Genomic DNA, 22893 nt, shown 5'->3' with positions numbered 1-22893 from the left:
TTGAGGAGGACAGCACACTGACATGTTAAGAGTTCTGCCCAACAATCTGCTTCATCATCTCTCCAGTAATTAATGGTTTTCACTTGATAAAGACAGTTGAGTATTTAATCACACTGTGATTTGAACCATGTATAAATATAGAATATAGATTTGTGGCTGATGTGTTCTTCACTTTTTAGGTCCATGATCACCATTTAAAGTCCAGTGTGAAGGATTTAGTGATATTTAGCTGTGAGTTTACAGATTCAGCCAACTGAAAGGGTTCTTGAACATTAGACACACAAGGTGTGTGAAGATGAAACGTCAGATTTTATGATCACTGTTAAATCAGTGACAACAATGTAAAAGAAAAAAACCCAGTATGTCTTTTCTCATCTCTCTACATCAGCTCATTCTCAAGTTCCTCAACCAGCTGATCTCTGACTGAAACCTTGTATTATTTGACTGTTTAACAGATGGAGATATGATCCTGCTGAGCCCTGCCCATCGTGTGACTGAAGGACATTCTGTTAGTCTGAGCTGCAAATTAAGAAGTCAAACATTTGACTCCATTGTGTTTTTCTATCACAATGAGAAAGTCATTCAAAATGACAGCAGATGGGAGTTAAATATCTCTGCAGTGTCAAAGTCAGATGAAGGATTCTACAAGTGTCAACACTCAGGGCGAGAGTCAGCACAGAGCTGGATGTCAGTTCAGGGTGAGTAGGATTAAAACAATTGCTGCATTTTCTTGTAAACTGTTTGTTTTTGCCTGAGAAGTAAATTTAGATGAATATTGTTTTCCTAGTTATTCCAGCGGTGTCCAGGCCTGACAGTTCTTCATTTCCTGTACTGTTGATTGTTGGGCTGGTTTGTGGAATCGTTCTTGTTATTCCTCTGCTTGTTTTGCTTTGCTACAGAGCGTCCAAGGGTGAGACCTTCTTCTTCTATTATTATATGTTCTTTAATTATTCAAATACACACACATACTCTGACATCATGAGAGAGAACAGCAGTATAACAACCATCTTACAACAAGTTTGTCTTTCACAGATTCAGGCTTCGTCAGGTAGGTGCAACACTCTCTCATCTCATGTTGAACGTAACATCAACACATTTTTATGTTCCTGTTTAAATGTTCTGTGTCTGATACATGTTGTAGACCAGTCCAGTCTGAGAGCACCAACGCAGATCGTGTGTACTATGAGAATGATCATCACTCCGCTCTTCAGCATGGTAAGCAGTTAAACTAAACTTTATTTGTCACATATTATATTTTAAGTTATCTAATAAAATCTAAGTTTGTTAAATTAGTTCTGTGAAGTAACCTTGGCTTAAAATGTATTTTTCTGTAGGGGATGTTTGTCTCTATGACACAATCGGAGAGCGTCAAGAAGCTGAACATGGTACAGTTTATACCTTTTATTCACCATGGAGCTGTTAGAAATACTAGAATAAGACAATTTAGATTAACTGTAAATGACTTATTGACGATCATTGAGCATATTTATTTGTCTGAAATTACATATTTTAGACTGAGTTACAATCTAACAAGTGTCTCTCTCACAGATTCATGCTTCGTCAGGTAGGTGCAACACTCTCTCATCTCATGTTGAACATAACATCAACACATTTTTATGTTCCTATTTAAATGTTCTGTATCTGATACGTGTTGTAGACCAGTCCAGACTGAGAGCGCCAACGCAGATCATGTGGACGTCGACAATGATCATCACTCCGCCCTTCAGCTCGGTAAACAGTTAAACTAAATTTTATTTGTCACATATTATATTTTAAGTTATCTAATAAAATCTAAGTTTGTTTAATTAGTTTTGTAAAGTAACCTTGGCTTAAAATGTATTTTTCTGTAGGTGATGTTTGTCTCTATGACACAATCGGAGAGCGTCAAGAAGCTGAACATGGTACAGTTCATACCTTTTATTCACCATGGAGCTGTTAGAAATACTAGAATAAGACTATTTAGATGAACTGTAAATGACTTATTGACGATCATTGAGCACATTTATTTGTCTGAAATGACATATTTTAGACTGAGTTGCACATCTAACAGCAAGTGTCTCTTTCACAGATTCAGGCTTTGTCAGGTAGGTGCAACACTCTCTCATCTCATGTTGAACGTAACATCAACACATTTTTATGTTACTATTTAAATGTTCTGTATCTGATATATGTTGTAGATCAGTCCAGTCTGAGAGCGCCAACACAGATCATGTGGACCACGATAATGATCATTACTCTGCTCTTCTCCACGGTAAGCAGTTAAACTAATATCATAAATCTAATCTTATATACTTATACAGTGGGGTCCAAAAGTCTGAGACCATTGAAAGAGACCATTTCTAATATTGTTACTTGAACCTGGAAATAATCAGAAAGTGCTTTGAAAATGTGAGACTCAAGGTTTCTAAAGGGGCAGTGCATGTAACAATACAAACACTTAAATCACTTAAATCAACACACAGAAACTGGATCAGTTTTATCCAAAGACAGACACAAAGTGACCACACCATCAGATCAATAAATCAAGCTTCGCTCCTTGAAAGATAGAAATGCAACTTAGATACAGATACAGAATTTGATAAACACACACACAAGAATCCAATCAGGTGAAGTGTGACAAAGGAAAGCTGTCTTGTAGTCGTCTCAAGGACGATCAGCCATTCCTAAAACACTTCTTAGTTGGTGAACAAGACTAAAGACTGGAGGTGGGTTAAGATATACCAGAATTCTGCAAAGAATCAACTTTTAACTCAAACTGATAAGCTGATATTATCATTTGCAGAATACAATTGTTGGGTTGTCCCAGTCTTTTTGAGCCTATAAACACATTTTAAATGATCCAAAGAATCTGAGGTCTCACATGATTCATTAGTTGTTACAGTTAAAGTGTTTAAACTCACCTTGTCTTGATTTTCATTTTTCTGTAGGTGATGTTTGTCTCTATGACACAATCAGAGGCCGTCAAGAAGCCGAACATGGTACACTTTATACCTTTTATTTACCATGGAGCGGTTAAAAATACTAGAATAACACTATTGACTGTCAATGATCCATGGGGGGGAGAGAAAGAGAGGACATAATAAAACATGTTGATCGTGACATCATCATCAATCTTTTTGTTGACTTTCTGTTTCTTTCAGCTCAATAAAGAAATCTGTATCAACTAAACCAACAGAACAGACGACAACATGAAAAACTCTGTGCGTGAAAAACTCTGTGATCACTGTGTGCAGCTGTGCTGAACAAATAACACACAGCATTTTGTAAAGTTAACATCAGCTCATTTAAAAATAACTGTATCATATGGTTTTAATCTTCTGTTGTATTTGGTATAAAGAGTTTAGATCATCACATATACTCATTGAAATGTTTGGTTGTTTACGTCCGGTATGTTCTGACACCTTTGTTGTTGTTTGTTGTTGCAGAGAACAAATATTATGTGTGGACACACGGTACGAGGTGATAGTGCCACTTTAAAGTCAGCTTCTTTTGTAGCTTCTGATTAAAGAGTTAGACATTTGTAACATTTAATGTATTTCATGTGAAAAACATCCTGTTAACATACAAGCTTCTTCTGTCATTTTATAAATGCTTGATATTCTCTATATTTCATGTTTTTATATACATATACAGTAAATGTATTTTTAAAAGGTGGTTGTCCATTTTCTGCATCAATAAACTTGTTCCATCAAAAAGCTGTCAGCAGTGTTCCTCATAGATTTAGAGGGAACCAGGGCCGGAGTGGGACTCATTTTCAGCCCTGGAGTTTCATGCCTCAGACCAGCCCACTTTAGATCACAATCTATTAGATCTCCACCATGATTCTTTGCAACACAACATCCTTTTCAACAAATTCAAAAAAGAATACAAGATGAAATATCAAATTTAAGAAAAGGTGAAAAAATAAATAAATAAAAAAAAAAAAACCTGTTACACTCTCTAATAACATTATAATCAGAACTTAGATCTCTCAAATAAAGCATCAGAATGTCCTTTTCTGCAATATCAAATATCAAGCAAGTTAGTGTTCACAGATATCTAATCCCTAAACATGAAATGGAATATGGTTCCTTCCATGACAGCAGTGATCCTTCCTCACCACTGGCTCCTCCTCTGCCTCTGACACTAAATCACATTTTAAAAATGGTCAGAATTCTCAACTCAAATCTCCCTTTTTCAAGTCAGTTTCATTATTGTAGTGCTGAATCATCTATCATCATCAATTATCTCAGGGCATTTATCATACAGAGCAGGTCTACACTATACTCTTCATTATAGTAATTCTACTAATATTAACTGAATGAACAATCCTACCGGCCCACTCTGGACCTGTGGTGTGCTCATGGCTGCTGCTTCATGCTGCATTTTATTTCTCAGGGGCTACAAGACAAAGTTTCCCTGTTATATTTTGTCGCATCACTCTATCATTTAAATGATGTAACATCAGGTTAGGCAGCTGTAGGGGACATAGCTGCTTGTTGATAAAGGTCATTAATCACTGGCGATTAATGATACACTCGTAAATGGGGCACCACCTCCGTTGTTTAGTTCTTGGAATAATCCGGAGGAAATCATTCCAAATGCCTAATTGTACCAGTTTGACTTGAACAGTTTCAAATTCAAATCAATTTATTCAGTCTCAATATTCTAAAGTAGTGACTTCTTTGCACGTATCCATCGGTTCTCCACATTAAAATTAAGTTCCAGACAAAGACAAACGATTATATATGTTTATTGACTAAATAATTTGGGGTAAAATAAATGAACTGACAATTTTAGACGAACAACAGATAACAGAAAAGATAAAGACTGTAATAAGCAAAGTAATAAAGTTAGGTGACCGTCAGCAGACGGTAAAGTTAAAGGGTCAGGTTTTAATATATTAAATATTACGGGAGTAATTTTTTTATACTAACGGGACCCTAATCTCAATTCTCTTAAGTTCATAAGATAGAAGTCATAACTTAGATAGAAGTCAGAACTTTAGACACCACTCATTCTCACGTGTGTGGATCCAGCTGCATGAAGATGTTCAGCCTGTTTTGTCTGGGCGTCAGGAGGCACTGAAGCTTGGTTTCCTTGAGAGTTCTGGGTTGGACTACGGCATGGCGCGTCGATCCAATAGCCAGAAGGAAGGCTGGTACTCTGTTGAGGAACTCTTGGTCAGAAGGCCCAGCGGGGTTTCCGCCTTGGGAGCGCTGGGGGCAGAGTCGGTCTCGGCTGGGAGCACACAAAGTCTCTTGTTGGAGGCAGACGATGGACTGCAACGTTCTTCATCAAATGATCACAGTCTTGAAAAAGACTTTTTCTTTGTTGTTTCAAGTGGTGGTTCTTAAGCTCTGATCCTTAACTAATTCAACTTCTTCTGGATCAGGTGGTGATACTTTAACGGTATATTAAAATCAAAACTCAAAAATCAAAAAGAAAATAATTTTGTTCTATTAAAAACTTGGATAAGAGTAAAGCACTTAAAGTAGTTATTCAATTCGCTTTTCTTAGAGCTTGTTGCAAAAATAAAAGTAAAGATTACTTAAAAAATAAAAATAAAAAATAAAATGTTTAAAATAAAAATAAAAATGAAAAGCAAAGAAGTGAAGAGAAGAGAAGAGAGAAGAAGGAGAAGAAGACAGAAGACAGACAGAAGGCAGACAGAAGAGAAGAAGCAGAGAGGGTAGAAGTGTAGTGACAGAACAGAAGTGACTGAAGTGAGGAGCAGGGCATTCTCTCTGTTTTTATGCCCTGCACATTCCTTCTGTGTTCTGAGTTTAGACCCACAAAACTTTAATTAAACTAAACAATTGTTTTAATGTTTCTTAATCATGTTTAACCTTCCCAAAAACTTCACCATCTTAAAAGTCAAATTTTTGCCTTTGTGAAAAGATTCAACATAATTATGATCACTTATCATTCAAAATAATTATAACCTGATTAAGAAATAAAACAATGAAGCATACAATACACAGTAGGACAAAGGACTTATACATATTCCTTGTAGTTCCATCTTAACAAAACATATCAGACATTCAACTGGTAGTACACAGTATTCTGAGGGGGGGGGGGGCTGGTTTCTCCCAAACCTCAAACTCATTAAGTAATAAACTTCATTTGGGCTCGACAATAACATGGGAAAGATCTATTGTATGACCTTCTTAGGCTATCTGGGAATATGATAAAATTATGAAGATGAAATTGTAGTTGAATAGATATTCAGAACGTATTGGAATTTGGATAAGCATAGAGACAGAGTGGAATTAGAATGTCACAGACAGGGTCATAAAATGGTTTGGCCTGTGAGGGGGGGGACTGGGTCATCTTTACCCCAACCAACATCTACCCCCACTTCCTGTCATCTGATGTGGAGAGAGAGGACTCTATTGTGCTTAGTCGTGGCAACTTAATAAAAGAAGTTCTCTGGTGATCTGTTTATAGCAAGAAAACCACATCCCCCCACTCTGTGGAGAGGAGAAGATCTGCCAGGTCAAGAGGATAGGGACTCGGAGGAAGGAGCAAATTTGAGTCAAGGATCATCATCACAGAGGAGAAGAGACAAAGGACAAAGGGCTTGTGTTCCTACACAGCCTATATGTTACAACGCCACACAATTCATTGGCTTGATGGGCTAATTGATTAACTTGAATGTTGCAGGTAAAGTTGCATTTTGTTCATCTTGCCTACTACCTGTTCGTTTCAGACCGCGAGCTCGTTTTATTGAAAAAGCTGCAGATTTTTGCACATTTGGCTGCATCTGTCTCCAGTGACTTTTCTTCTTTTTAATTCTCGCATTTTCAGCCCGGACAAGTCCTCACGTCACTTCCTCCTCCTCACATGACAGACTGTCAGTGTGTTTGTGTTCACCATTTTTGATACCACCTGACGAAGACTTGTTCTCATTTCTTCATCCACTAATGACTGAAGACTCACAAACTCATATATGTATTTATTTAATTTAACACAGTGGAAACAAACTAGGATTTCAAAGATGCTTAACTGAAAGTTTGATATTATATATTATTATATTATAATATGATAAATTATTTATATATTTTGTCTTTTGAACTGTTTAAAAAGCATCAATTACTTTAATAATGTATAAATATACAGACAGTTTACTGCTGACAAAAAGCCTCCAGAACATCCTGATGGATCTTTTGTACATGAAGGTGAAATAAGAGCTCATCTTCATGTTCTCTATAACTTCTGGTTCTTTCACTTTCCAACCAGTTGTCACAGGTGATGTGCAGAGCATGCGAGCGGAGCTGAGCGGCGAGAATTTCCGCTCCCCGCTTAAGTGGGTGTTCGCTCCTTCGCTCCATCGCTCAAAGTCATACCAGACAGCTCCGCTCAAAGACCGCTCTCCGCTCACCTATAATTTCATTCGCTCCACACTCGCTCAAATTTAAAAGAGGGAGCAATTCCTGACGTTGCACCTATATGACCTGTCTGCTTGCTTTTCGAAATATTTTACAAACTCCATCTCTCAACGAATGACCTCCTTGAAGGCACACGTGAGTCTGTGTGGACTTGTGCATGCCCTAGACTCGTGGAGAGCGGTATCGGAGCAGAACTGGAGCGAAACGGAACCATCGCTCTGGCCTTTGGATTAAAACCCGCTCTGCGCTCTGACTATATTTCGCTCGCTCCGCGCTCCGCTCACATGCCCTGGTTATGTGTGAGACATGTACACTGGGATCAGTCAGCTGGATGATGGACTTTATACAGAAACAACTTTAACTAAACATACTGTGGAAACAAAACATTTAAATCTTGACTCTAAACATTGAGTCTATAGAGGACATGTTCAAAGATGAGACACATGATAACAAATTCAATCTTGTTCCTGTTCATTTGCAGTTGTTGTCTCATGACTTTATATGGAGACACTGTTTATATGTGTTTCTAATGTTTCAGTGTTACACGTTGACATCACTGACATTATGTCGTCACACCTTTACAACCAGACAGGCTAAATAATCCACTTCCTGTTTGTCTGCCTCCATGCAGCACGTGTTCTGTGTTGTTCACAGACTTTTGGCGCCATCTTGTGTCAGAAGAACAACACAGAAGCTTAGCGTGAGCATCCAGACTGTGTCCAGTCAGGAAGTCCTCGTATGTGATGATGAGGATGATGAAGACAGAGGAGTGTTTAGAAGACTAAAGACAGACTGCAGATGTTGGTTTTGGTATATGTGAGGACTGAACTGTGATCACATGACTCTTCACCTCTGTCTCCTCTCACATCTGCAGGATCCTGCTGCTCATCAGCCTCAACTGTGTCTGTGGTCAGTTTACAGTTTCACTTCATGACACTGTGATTCAATGAAGCAGTTAAAGTGGCCCACAGGTGAGCAAACAGCTGATGTTGATGAGCCTCTGCAGCTCTGAGACGTCACTAAACTGTCCACACAAACATGGAGATGGAGTTTAAAGGCTGCCATGTTAAAGCTGTCAGTGTGTCTGCTCCTCACTTTCCCTCTCTGTCTCCTCAACAGGAACATTTGTAGTGAATGTGACACAGACCTCCTATCAGGCAGAGGAGAACCACAACATCACACTGGAATGGACGTTCACAACCACAGCTGACACTTCCACCGTCTCACTTTATATCTTCTGTGAAATGAAAACTGATCACAAAGTCTCAGTCCTGTTTGAACTATGTGGAGGTGTTGAGGTCCCAGAGTCTCGGGATGAACAGTTTGTAGGGCGAGTCCAGTGAGACAAAGACGTCCTCAGAGACGGACGACTCAGACTTCGTGTGTCCAGACTCAGGACTGAGGACTCAGGACAGTACCTGTGTGATGTGAAGACAAACTATGGTGTGGACTTTGGTGATTGTTGGCTCAGTGTCTTTGGTAAGTTGGTTGAGTAGAAGTCAGTAGAACTTTATTAACAGGTTCAATTCAGCAGCTTTTTTGGATCAATAAGAACCTGAAGAAAAGTATTGAGGACAACCACAATCCTTCACTTCATTCTCACACTATCTGAGAAATATGTCACAACTTCAGCTGTTCTGTTGTTTGGTCTCTTTACAGCAGCGAGGGCTCGACCAGAACCTGAGAGACCGAATACAGCAAGTCGAGGAAGGATCGCCCTCTCCCTTGGACTGACAGATAATTTTCATTTCAGATATCCAAAATGTAATTTTGAATATCCAAAAATACATCGTGACTAGTAAAAATGTCATTATGGATATCCACAATATATATACACAGTTGTCCACAATTGCATTTTTACTAGTCATAATAAGAATTGTGGATATCCGTAATGACATTTTTACTAGTCACAATGTATTTTTGGATATTCAAAATTACATAGTTTTTCATTTTGTCAGGCGTGTTTGTTTGTTTGAGAGGTGAAAGTAGACAGACCAATATAGAAGACAGACTACGACGTACTGTTAACTATTTAATAAGAAGAATTGTATCATTTAAGCAAAAGCAAAAAAAGCTTGATCAAGGTCTTTCTCTGTTTGAAAAATCGCAGGCCGCAAAAGCCAAGTATCCAGTCACCCAGAAAAAGATGCAGAATTTCAGCATGTAATACATTATATATTGCTGTCACAATGTATGTGTTGAATTGTCATTGGTCAATCATACAGATAGGATGAGTACCATTATTGGACAGTCAAGAAAAAAGGTGGGGAGAAACCGTGGTTTAGACTTTAGCCCTCCCATCGTTGGTGCACAAACTGGTCCCAGTTTCTCAGCACACGAACCGTGATTCCTGGAGTCGTCACCCTGTTGAAGAAAACAAAATGTTCCTGGCCTCAAATGCCTGTTCCCCGCTATCTGCCTTTGTTTATGGTGCCTTCACTGTCTCATACACATAAGGGATTTGGGAGGTGATATTGCTGGCCTTGGAGGCTTCTTCATATGTGAAAGGGATGAGTGAATATGTTCTGTTTGCTTCTGACCATTTCAGTCAGCAGGATATGTGCAACTCTTAATAATGTGAGATAACAAGAAAAGATGGGAAAAGACAATCTATATGTGTCACAGTGTGGCAGACGTCATAATTTAATGAGCAATGAATGATGTGCGTGTAGTTTCATGAGTAGTGTGTTTGTTAAGGGGAGTCACGGGCAGTCATGGGCAATATTTAGTAGGCCGGGGTCATAGGGGGACATACTAAGTGGTCGGTGGGGCATAATGAAAATGTATAAATCCTAACAATATCTGAAATGAAAATTGTGACTAGTAACAATTAGATTAAAGATATCTGAAATGAGAGTTTTTCCTAGTAAGAATTCAATTGCAGATATCCAGAATGTAATTGTGGATATCTGAAATTGAAAGCCCAATAGACATGAATATAAGGCATAAAAACAGTAAGTAATAACAAACAGCTAAACCAATGGTTTTCAGGTCAATGAAACGTCTTAAACTTTATTATAAATGAACATTATCAGGTGGATGAGTCAGTCAGTCAGTGTACTTGATAGACCCAAGTCACTGTGCAGGTGAAATAAAAGCTTCTTCCACAGATCACCACAGGGGGCGCCAAAGCACACTAACTGATACCGACACAATGCATGTGCTCCTTTTTACCTCTGAGACGAGGGCGGCTGTAGTTGAGTCCCCGGACGCCAAGTCAAGGTTACCTGAGAGCCTCATTCTCATAAAGTTGTAGTACTCTCTAAGTAATAGTGATCTGACTTTAAACTTTTCATGTTCTTTGACTCTTTTGCAGCTGAAAATGTCACCCTGCTTTACTTGACTCAACTTCTACCGCAAGAGAAAAAAAAAAAAAAGAAAAAAAAACACTTCTGAAGTGTGAATGGCGACCCTGTCTAAATCTTGCTATTACAGCATCAAATTTATAAGCGTGAAGTTTAACTGGAAACATATAAAGTCATGCTGGCTTCATGTGTTCTTCTCACTCTAAGACACGCTGCAGTTTATTTTAGTATTTTGTTCATGATATTTTATTTTCCCTCATGATGATCCTATTTGATATCTGGAGTCATTGTAGTAACATGAGGCAAAAACAAAGTCATCTCAGTTTACAGATATATTTACTCCATTTTATCAGGCTGCAGCTCACAGGACAGGTCACGTCTTACAGATTAAAAGTTGTGAAACATTGATAGCTAATATAAAACTCTGCCTTTTTAGATTAATATCTGAAGACTGAAATAAACTGAAAAAAAACAACACTTTGAAAACTTAAGAAATTCTTTATTTTCTAAAGCCAAACACGAAACAGCTGTTTTACTCTGGTGAGTATTTGCTGATGTAGTATTTTAAAGAAGATTGTGTGAGTGACATAGTGTACACGTAACACAGGCCCACAACAAAACACAGGCAGTGTGGATGCACAAACATGCCTGCAATAAAATGTTAGTATATGGTCTGATAGAATTAATATTATGTTTCATGTATGTGCAATAATTACTGTTAATGCCACTTTTGTGAGGAAGATAAGCTTATCATTTATTCACATTGGACAGGAAATGTAATCTTGTCAAAATCTTGCTGTGGTCAACGCCCCTGCCTTAGTTTGAAATTCGTGTTGGAGTGAAGCAAGAACAGAGTCACACAGACATTCTGAAGAAGAAACTGATAAAAATCTCTGCTCTCACATTTCTAAGAAATGTAACGTCTCTTTTCTCTGTGCTGCATATCAATCAATACAAAGTAGGAAGTTTGATCAGAAACAGTGAGAGTGTCGGTGCTGGATGTGAAGATGGGCCACGCTCTGCTCGGTGTGCTCGGGTTATTCTGTGAGTACATCTGTGACTTTCTATGTGATTGTCAGTATTTATATCAGTGTAGTAGTTGTGTAGACATGAACTTTGTTGCTGTTGTCTTGGTTCAGATTGGAGGATTATGTTAAGTTTATTACTCAACTGGTTACTTACGCACTAGTTTGTGCACACGTACCTGGACAATGCATGTACAGTATATGATCACAGGTATTATGTATATAGCTGTGGAATTACATGTATTGCTTATTTAGCAGGCCTTTATATATTGAAGAGGTTTTTAAATGTGTTTCCCACCTCTGTAGCTCTGTATCATCACAGAACTGTGTGATACTGTTGATTGATAAACAATAGTTGTCACTGATGAAACTCCAGCTGGATTTTGTATTTTATTCTGGTCTAATGAAGTTTTCATCTTTATTTTAGTGCTGAATACACTCCTGTACGGACATGCTGAAGGTGACTAGTTATCTTTTCTATATTTACTGATTATGTTTGTCCTGTATGTCACCTGCTGTATCACTCTTGATCACTTGTTTTAGCAGCTGTGTTTTTCCATATATGTGTCATTTTACTCAGTGCACATTATGAAATGACTGGATTAGTGCTCAGTTATTCAGGGAAGATACTTGGAAAGTGTAGCTCTGCATGATGCCACTGACTTCACACTGGAATAAGTTTAGTGACTGTAAAGCTACTTTAGTTTGGTTCACTGAAGGTGTGTACAAACAGCTTTTCAAACTGCTTTGTTAGATTGATTGATTGATTAGTTTTTTTAAGTGTCAAACACCATGGTTGGTGCCCAGCCCTCATGGGCTTATTAGACACTAATTATATTCATCAAATAATAATTTCACAGTTACATCCACGATAGCCACTTAGAAATGAAAATATTAAATCTAATCCTAAATTATAACCGAATGTTACACAAAAGTCACAAAAATGCCACTCAGGTGAGTTTTGCTACAAAAGAGTCAACTTGTTCACAGTTTAAACATAAAGAAAAGAACAAGACAATAAAGCTCACTATTCATGGGGAAGTGCAGAATGTCTGTTTGGTTTTGTATCTAATGTCCAACAGACACTTGACTTCCACAAACTAGAGTCCAGATGAGAGCAGGGCTGGTTCAGTAAAAGAGGACAGAGAGGAGAAGCAATGGTGAAATAAAATAATCATTTATTATTATTATTATCATTATTATCGTCATCAACATCAAATTATTATTATTATTATTATTATCATTATTATTATTATTATTGTTATGACCCAACACTGTGTATAGTTGTGTGATACAGTCACTTACAACAGTCTGTCACTCACTCAGTCATTGTGGGCGTTGACGTGGTGTGTTTGCTGCCACATGCTGTGTTTCTCATTATAACCTCTGGGAGCTGCAACAGTCACAAGTTGTCAAATGCTTCACAAACAAATGATGACAAATTATTAACCAAACTAAAGTGTCTAATATAATCAAAGTAATCATGAACTACAAACCTCCAGAACAGTTTCAATGCTCGTTGGCATAATTTCTGTATGTCTTTAAACTTTATTTCTCTATATTCTCTATGAATGAGTAATAAAATCACTCTTAACTGTATCCAGCAGCTCTGTAAAGTTATTGTTACTGTCACAGAGTTCAGCAGCAACAGTATAACTTATTTATAAGATAATCAGGGGTGCAAAAAGCTTTTTCAGTGAGTTGCTCAGTTGAGTACTAGGAGATGGTGTTTGGTACTCGCTCCATATGTAGCATGGTCTTAATAAGTGCAGTTTTCCTCACTGTCCTCTGCTTCAGCTCCCTGTATGGTAGATGATGAAGATGCTGCAGACTCACCTCCCTGTCCTTGGTCTAGCCTCTGATTAGCTGTCTCCATCCACAGGTCAATAGCTTGCTTTGGGTCAAATGTCTCTGTGGTCTGCTTTGACAGGTGAATGTGTATCAGCGCTGAGAGACGAGCATGTGACAGACGAGATCTGTACTTTGTTTTTATTATGTTGAGATGTGAGAATCCCCTCTCACAAGCTGCACTGCTTGGCAGTGTAAGAGACAGCTTATCCACCTGGTTGATGTTGGAGTAAGCATCTGGGTTACTTGCATTTACTATTTGGACCAAGTCATACACAGAAGAGGCTCCCAGGCATTTGCCTGCCTGCTTTATGTCAGACTTTGGCAGAAAAAGAGGACTCAGATGTAGGTTGGCAGCGGTAAAGACAGGTTTTATATCCTGAACAGTATCTACTGAAGACAGAGTGACAGAGCAATAGGCTATGGAAATCTTTTGTCCAGGGACAAACAAACAACAAACAACACTACAAGAACAGAAAACACTCCCACAGGAGGAAAAGGAATTATAAGTACTCTAATCTTATGTCAAACACGCTCTATGAAAACTAGCAAACAAAAATCACTCAGAGAGGAAAAAGCACACTGGCTATAAAATTATCTACTCTTACTATGCTGAAAAACTTTCAAACAAAAACACTCCAACAGAGGAAAAGCAAAACGCTATGAAATTAACTGAATGAACAAACAAATGGCTGACCCTAAAATTATTAAATCAAAATCGCTCTTCTACAGAGGAATACTATTAACAGAAAACAAAACTTGGCAATACTTTACTTGATCAAGGCAAGGCTGTGAACCATGGCTGAAGTACTCGACGGGACGAACGAAATACTCTGGCAATGAGGATGGGAAGAAAAAGACTATATACACAAGAGGGAAGGGAGCACAGGTAGAGACAATCAGGGATCAGGGGACACGCCAGACCGGTGACACAAGAGGAAGGGCAAGTGACCTGAAACGATAGGAGAGTTACTTTTCGAAAGAAAACATGAAATTCACAAGACCAAAAACCCAAGACAGGACATCCCTCACCGCGGTGTGACACTTTAAGCGCATCCATTCTGTCACAGTGGTGTCTTTGCAAGGTGGCCTCATATTTCTTAAGAATGCTGTTTTTTCTCCAATACTGTGGGGGTCTTGCATTTCCTGAGGTCATGTAGAAGGATCAAATACTAAGAAATGATCACATGACTTCAGGGAGTCATATGAAACTCTTCAATTAACCCCCTGAGTAAGTTTGTCTTCTCTCTGTCAGCATCAGCATTAGAAACAGTGTGTGCCCTGTGGCCTTCACCATCAAGCAGAAGTGTGAACTGTCCAATGGCCACCATGAGTTCATCCTAACATTCTCAAATGGCCAATCTTTTCCTTCTGTAACCTAATGGATGTGGTCTTCAAAATGTTGCCAATGTCAAGCATGTTTGCACTGAAAACACTCTGTGCAGATATGCTGCAAGTCACTGTTATTACTCGTAGCCAGTTGCATTTTAATGGCTGGCAGTAGCCTTGATATTTTTAACAGTGTTTCATCAGACCATCTGATATTATGAAACTTACCCAGTTTCACAAAGGTGATCCCATTTTTTTCACACAGCTTCTTTAGTGCAGCAGTTATTTTTGTCAATAAAACTGCAGCAGCTTGACCACAGAGCGATTAAATGTCTCACAGTAAGGAACGTTGCGATCAGTTGATTTTGCGCAACTCTCCAGTGTGTGCGCGGTGCACAGAATGTGCACCAGGGAGTCTCCAACTGCAGCAAGTTGCCAGAGTTTTGGCACAACGCCGTTGGACACACTGACGTTGATTCGTGTGCTCCTTGCTCTTTTCATGTTTGTCAAATAAATGGTGGTTGAAATTCTTTGAGCCTTTATAAAGGCACCTGTTGTGTCTGCTAGATGTGGATGTGAGCGGCAAATCTTGCGCCACATTTCACTGCGCTCATTGTTAGCTTCAAGCCACTGCACATCCTGGAGCCACTTTTCCGAAAAAAGTATTTTCTACGGCTCTGGCTCCAGTTGGCAATACTTTGTAAGTGGCAAAACGCCAAAGAAGCTGCTTAATGTCTGTTGTTTTTGGACATCTGACAGTAGTCAACAAACAATGTGTGTAAGGTTAGATGAGATCGGTGCGCTGTAACACAAGTGACATTATGCATTCCTGATAATGTGCACCCCTGGATATAAACATGTTTTGCACTGTGTATGTATGATGTGTGATTCAGGACATGAGTAGTGGTGCACTTCTGCCTCTGGTGGTCAAAATGAGTATTACAGAAAGAAACACTGAATTTCCATCATGAATATTTTTGCAGTCGTACTCACATAACTTATAAACCAGAAGAAAAAAAAATCCCAAACTGACAGTATCAGACAGTAAGTCACATCACATTTCTTTCAAAGTGAAGATTATACAGCTCATTAAAAGGCTGTTTTTGTTCATGTATATATTTAAAGTAAATCTTCAGTATGTACTGATTGTGCAGAATGTATCTGATCCACTATCAATACATGTTTTTATTTAAAAAATCATTTTCCAACAGAACTCCAGCCTGTCCTCACTGTGTCTCCATCATGGCTGAGTGCTGGAGCCTCAGTAACTCTGAACTGCAGTGTTAAAGGTCCATCTGCAGGATGGAGGTTCTACTGGTATAAAACTGTTCCCGAGCCATCAGGCAACTTCTTCTATAGACATGAGCAGCTATCTGGCAGCAGCACTGGGACTGAACAGGATTCCTACATTGTTCATGGACAGACACACACAGCACGATATGTGTGCAGAGCTCGAAGAGGAGATCCAGAGTATTCCACTTATGACAGTGAACCTAAGTTTGTCTGGTCTGCAGGTCAGTTTGTTTCTATCTCTTAAGAAACAGATGTTATATCAGCTCACTGATATAACATTAATTTATTGTGGTCTTATGATCTTGCCTCTCTCTCACACCTGCATCAAGCTAAACTTCATACTTTCCACCTTACTGGGTGGAATTTACTTGTTTCCTTCTGTCCTCACTCTTTAACACAACACACAAAAAGACAGATATGATATCTTGGCTAAAACTCTGCTCTTCTTTACTAAAAGTACTGTTTGTCTGGATACTTAAGCTCTTCTTCTGCTTACAGCAGCTGTAGTCTCTTGGTTGTCTATTATTTTAAAATATACTCAAAATTGTAGCAAGAGGTCAAAGTCGAACTCATAATTGTACCAAAATACTGAACTTTGTTACAATAAAAACAAAGCTAAAGACTATTTGAATGGAGACATTTTCTATATGAAGATCTCTGTGCTCTGTTTGACCTCTTATCACATGTTGTTTTTCAGATATTCACTCATCAGCATCTCTCACAGTGAGTCCTGACAGAGCTCAACACTTCACCTCTGACTCTGTCTCACTGAGCTGTGAGGGAAACTCTACTGACTGGAGAGTGATGAGGTCATCACCTGAAGGCAGATACTGGGCATCCTGCTCCACCTGGGGAACAATGAATGGATCTACATGCATCATAAACACTGACAGGACCAGTGATACAGTGTACTGGTGTGAGTCTAGATCAGGAGAGTCCACCAACGCAGTCAACATCACTGTACAGGGTATGATTTCATTACATTGTGTTTTTCTTTGACTTATTACTTCAAACATCTCGTTGTGTGTTGAGGAGGACAGCACACTGACATGTTAGAGTTCTGACCAACAATCTGCTTCATCATCTCTCCAGTAATTAATGGTTTTCACTTAATAAACATTGTTGAGTATTTAATCACACTGTGATTTTAACCATGTATAAATATAAAATATAGATTTGTGGCTGATGTGTTCTTCAGTTTTTAGGTCCATTATCACCATTTAAAGTCCAGTGTGAAGGATTTAGTGATATTTAGCTGTGAGTTTACAGATTCAGCCAACTGAAAGGGTTCTTGAACATTAGACACACAAGGTGTATGAAGGTGAAACGTCAGATTTTCACTGTTAAATCAGTGACAACAATGTAAAAGAAAAAAAACCCAGTATGTCTTTTCTCATCTCTCTACATCAGCTCATTCTCAAGTTCCTCAACCAGCTGATCTCTGACTGAAACCTGGTATTCTTTGACTGTTTAACAGATGGAGATATGATCCTGCTGAGCCCTGCCCGTCCTGTGACTGAAGGACATTCTGTTAGTCTGAGCTGCAAATTAAGAAATCAAACATTTGACTCCATTGTGTTTTTCTATCACAATGAGAAAGTCATTCAAAATGACAGCAGATGGGAGTTAAATATCTCTCCAGTGTCAAAGTCAGACGAAGGATTCTACAAGTGTCAACACTCAGGACGAGAGTCAGCACAGAGCTGGATGTCAGTTCAGGGTGAGTAGGATTAAAACAATTGCTGCATTTTCTTGTAACCTGTTTGTTTTTGACTGAGAAATAAATTCAGATGAATATTGTTTTCCTAGTTATTCCAGCGGTGTCCAGGCCTGACAGCTCTTCATTTCCTGTACTGTTGATTGTTGGGCTGGTTTGTGGAATTGTTCTTGTTATTCCTCTGCTCGTTTTGTTTTGCTACAGAGCGTCCAAGGGTGAGACCTTCTTCTTCTATTATTACATGTTCTTTAATTATTCAAATACACACACATACTCTGAGCTCATGAGAGAGAACAGCAGTATAACAACCATCTAACAACAAGTGTCTCTTTCACAGATTCAGGCTTCGTCAGGTAGGTGCAACACTCTCTCATCTCATGTTGAACGTAACATGAGCACACATTTTTATGTTCCTATTTAAATGTTCTGTATCTGATACGTGCTGCAGACCAGTCCAAGCCAACGCAGATTGTGTGGACTATGAGAATGATCATTACGCCACTCTTCACCACGGTAAGCAGTTAAACTAATCTTTATTTGTTACATATTGTGTTTTAGATTATTTGATGAAATCTTTGTTTGTTTAATAAGTATCGTAAACTAATGTTGTCTTGATATTCACTTCTCTGTAGGTGATGTTTGTCTCTATGACACAATCGGAGACCGCCAAGAAGCTGAATATGGTACAGTTTATACCTTTTATTCACCATGGAGCTCTTAGAAATACTAGAATTGGGGGGGGGGGAATGGAGTGAAACAGATAGGGGGGGAGAGAGAAAGAGAGGACAGTGAAATGTGATAAAACATGTTGATCGTGACGTCGTCCTGAGTCTTTTTGTTGACTTTCTGTTTCTTTCTGCTCAATAAAGAAATCTGTATCAACTAAACCAACGGAACAGACGACAACATGAAAAACTCCATCTGTACTTTGACAGCTTCTCTGTGATCACTGTGTGCAGCTGTGCTGAACAAATAACACACAGCAACAGCATCTACAGCATTTTGTAAAGTTAATCCAATAGCAGCCCATTTAAAATAACTGTATCATATGGTTTTAATCTTCTGTTGTATTTGGTATGAAGAGTTTAGATCATCACATATAATCATTGAAATGTTTGGTTGTTTACGTCCGGTATGTTCTGACACCTTTGTTGTTGTTTGTTGTTGCAGAAAACAAATATTATGTGTGGACACTCGGTACGAGGTGATAGTGCCACTTTAAAGTCAGCTTCTTTTGTAGCTTCTCATTAAAAAGAGTTTAACATTTATAACATTTAATGTATTTTATGTGAAAAACATCCTGTTAACATACAAGATTCTTCTCTCATTTTATAAATGCTTGATGTTCTCTATATTTAATGTTTTTATATATATACATGTATTTGGACCATTTTCTGTATCAATAAACTTGTCCCATCAATAAGCTGTCAGCAGTGTTCCTCATAGATTTAGAGGGAACCAGGGCCGGAGTGGGACTCATTTTCAGCCCTGGAGTTTCATGCCTCAGACCGGCTTACAACTAGTTATATTAAAATAATGTAATAATAACTTTACGTGTTAAGCCTATGATAGCACACACAAGTGTTACACTCTGTAATAACACTATAATCAGAACTTTTCACAAATGCAACATCAGAATGTCCTTTTCTGCAATATCAAATATCAACCAAATTAGTGTCCACAGATATCTAATCCCTAAACATGAAATGGAATATGGTTCCTTCCCTTCCTCACCACTGGCTCCTGCTCTGCCTCTGATACTGAATCACATTTTAAAAATGGTCAGAATTCTCAACACAAACACCTTTTTTCAAGTCAGTTTCATTATTGTAGTGCTGAATCATCTATCATCATCAATTGTCTCAGGGCATTTATCATACAGAGCAGGTCTACACCATACTCTTCATTATAGTAATTCTAATAATATTCACTGAATGAACAATCCTACCTGCCCACTCTGGACCTGTGGTGTGCTCATGGCTGCTGCTTCATGTTGCATCTTATATCTGAGGGGCTACAAGACAAAGTTTCTCAGTTATATTTTGTCGCATCACACTATTATTTAAATGATGTAACGTCAGGTTAGGCAACCTATATGTTACACCGCCACACAATTCATTGGCTTGATGGGCTAATTAAATAACTTGAAAGTTGCAGGTAAAGTTGCATTTTGTTCATCTTGCCTTCTTACCCGTTTCATCATCGTCATTGGTCGCTTCAGACCACGAGCTCGTTTTATTGAAAAAGCTGCAGATTTTTGCACATTTGGCTGCATCTGTCTCCAGTGACTTTTCTCTTTTTAATTCTCGTGTTTTCAGCCCGGACAAGTCCTCACGTCACTTCCTCCTCCTCACATGACAGACTGTCAGTGTGTTTGTGTTCACCATTTTTGATCCCACCTGACGAAGACTTGTTCTCATTCTTCATCCACTAATGACTGAAGACTCACAAACTCATATATGTATTTATTTAATCTAACTCAGTGGAAACAAACCAGGATTTGAACGATGCTTAACTGAAAGTTTGATATCATATATTATTATATTATGATATAATAAATGATTTATATATTTTGTATTTTCACCTGTTTAAAAAGCATCAATTACTTCAATAATGTATAAATATACAGACAGTTTACTGCTGACAAAAAGCCTCCAGAACATCCTGATGGATCTTTTGTCCATGAAGGTGAAATAAGAGCTCATCTTCATGTTCTCTATCACTTCTGGTTCTTTCACTTTCCAACCAGTTGTCACCAGTGATGTGTGAGACATGTTCACTGGGATCAGTCAACTGGATGATGGACTTCATACAGAAACAACTTTAACTAAACATCTTGTGGAAACAAAACATCTAAATCTTGACTCTAAACATTGAGTCTATAGAGGACATGTTCAACTATGAGACACATGATCACAAATTCAATCATGTTCCTGTTTATTTACAGTTGTTGTCTCATGACTTTATATGAGACACTGTTTATGTGTTTCTAATGTTTCATGTTTACATCACTGACATTATGTCATCACACCTTTACAACCAGACAGGCTGAATAATCTACTTCCTGTTTGTCTATCTGCCTCCATGCAGCACGTGTTCTGTGTTGTTCACAGACTGTTGGCGCCATCTTGTGTCAGAAGAACAACACAGCAGCTTAGTGTTAGCATCCAGACTGTGTCCTGTCAGGAAGTCCTTGTGTGTGATGATGAGGATGATGAAGACAGAGGAGTGTTTAGAAGACTAAAGACAGACTGTAGATGTTGGTTGTGGTACATGTGAGGACTGAACTGTGATCACATGACTCTTCACCTCTGTCTCCATTTATCCATGAAGAAAAAAGACTAAATGCACTTTCAGCCCGCTAACAGATTTGAGTAAGAAGTCAATCTTTGCATTTGACCTGTCAGGTGGGGGGTTAAAGGGAAGACTATGGAAAGGGGAAGGTGGACCCAAATGCAGTTACACGAGAGGCAAGGCGTGGGGAACGAGGAACAGACAGGAGAAGGCACATGAACGGGAACATGGACGAGACAGAGGCTGACAATTACAATGACCAGACAAGGAGTGAAGGGAACACAAAGACTAAGTACACAGACACTGATGACAAGACGAGGAACAGGTGAGGTGGACCAACAGGTGAGATAACGAAGGGGAGGAGCACATGGGAACGTGAAGGGAACAAAGCAATAGACAGAGGGAGCTAGAGGGAACATAGGAAAATACACAGGAGAACTTTAAGGACACATGAGGGCATGGAAAAACAAAAGACACAAGACAAGATACAAGGTCATGGAAATTAGACACAAAACAAAATCATGACAACCGAACGCAAAACAAGGAACAGGGATCTACAGTCATGACAGTACCCCCCCCTCCTCAAGGGACAGCTCCCAGATGTCCCTTGATACATAAATCCAAGTGATGTCAGGAGGAGGGCCAAGGTTCAAACAAACCAGAGGGTGGAGGCAAGGACTGGAACCCACTGGAGGCCGGGGACGTGGGCTGGGGCCTCCTAGAGGCCGAGGATGTGGACTGGGACCCACTGGAGGCCGGGGATGTGGCCGAAGGCGTTCTGGGGGCCGGGGACGAAGACGAAGACGCAAGCGTTCTGAAGGCCAGCGACGTAGACGAAGACGAAGACGAAGGCGTTCTGGAGGCCGGCGACGAAGACGAAGACGAAGACGTAGGCACTCTGGAGGCTGGCGGTGAAGGCGTGGGCTGTGACCCACTGGAGGCCGGCGGCGAAGACAAAGACGCTCCTGAGGCCGGACCGCTGACTGTGAAAACCTCCTGGGTCTTGGCCGGACCAACAGAGGTTTGCAGGGAACTGGTGGCCAGGGAGCTGGCAGCAGATGCAGACATCCTCCGACCGAGGAGCAGGCGCTGGACATGGCGTGGGACTCGGCCGGTCCTCCGACCGAGGAGCAGGTTCAGGCCTCAGCCGGGCCTCCGACCGAGGTACTGGGACAGGCCGAGGAGCAGGGACAAGCCTCGGCCGGTCCTCCGACCTAAGTGCAGGGACAGGCCTCGGCCGGTCCTCCGACCGAGGTGCAGGGACAGGACTTGGCGTGGTACTCGGCCGGGCCTCCGACCGAGGAGCAGGAACAGTACGCGGCCGGGCCTCCAACCGAGGAGCAGGCACAGGACGCGGCCGGGCCTCCGACCAAGGAGCAGGAACAGGCCTCGGCCGGGCCTCCGACCAAGGTGCAGGGACAGGCGCCATCAGGTCCGCCGACTGAAGGCCACTGGCAGGTGTCGACCGGGCCGCCGACTGAGGGCCACTGGCAGGTGTCGACCGGGCCGCCGACTGAGGGCCACTGGCAGGTGTCGACCGGGCCGCCGACTGAGGGCCAGCTGGAACCGTTGTCAGCCATGCCGTCAAAAGGGATGACCCAGCTGGCATCGGCTGGGCAGCCAACATAGGAGCTGGAAATCGAGCTGAGGCATGGGCTGGTAGCTGTGCTGTGGCTGAGGCGTGGTCTGTGGCCGGAGCTGAGGCATGGTCT

General features: G+C 40.0%; 1 protein-coding gene and 2 long non-coding RNA genes across 3 annotated transcripts in view; all 3 read left to right on the top strand.

Moving 5' to 3' along the window:
- Positions 1-22893, top strand: part of LOC115588980 (uncharacterized) — a 654211-nt gene that overhangs the window by 469777 nt on the left and 161541 nt on the right. The gene's annotated exons all lie outside the window — the stretch shown is intronic.
- LOC115588997 (uncharacterized) lies at positions 651-1179 on the top strand. The gene is made up of 4 exons (XR_003985445.1): positions 651-698; positions 788-910; positions 1033-1048; positions 1142-1179. It is a non-coding gene; the product is annotated as an uncharacterized LOC115588997 (long non-coding RNA).
- Positions 2187-3242, top strand: LOC115589006 (uncharacterized). Its single transcript, XR_003985453.1, has 3 exons — positions 2187-2251; positions 2928-2978; positions 3141-3242. It is a non-coding gene; the product is annotated as an uncharacterized LOC115589006 (long non-coding RNA).

Source organism: Sparus aurata, chromosome 10, assembly GCF_900880675.1.
Source record: "Sparus aurata chromosome 10, fSpaAur1.1, whole genome shotgun sequence".
NCBI lineage: Eukaryota > Metazoa > Chordata > Actinopteri > Spariformes > Sparidae > Sparus > Sparus aurata.
Note: the sequence above shows the minus strand (reverse complement) of the source record. Positions and strands in the feature narration are given on the sequence as shown.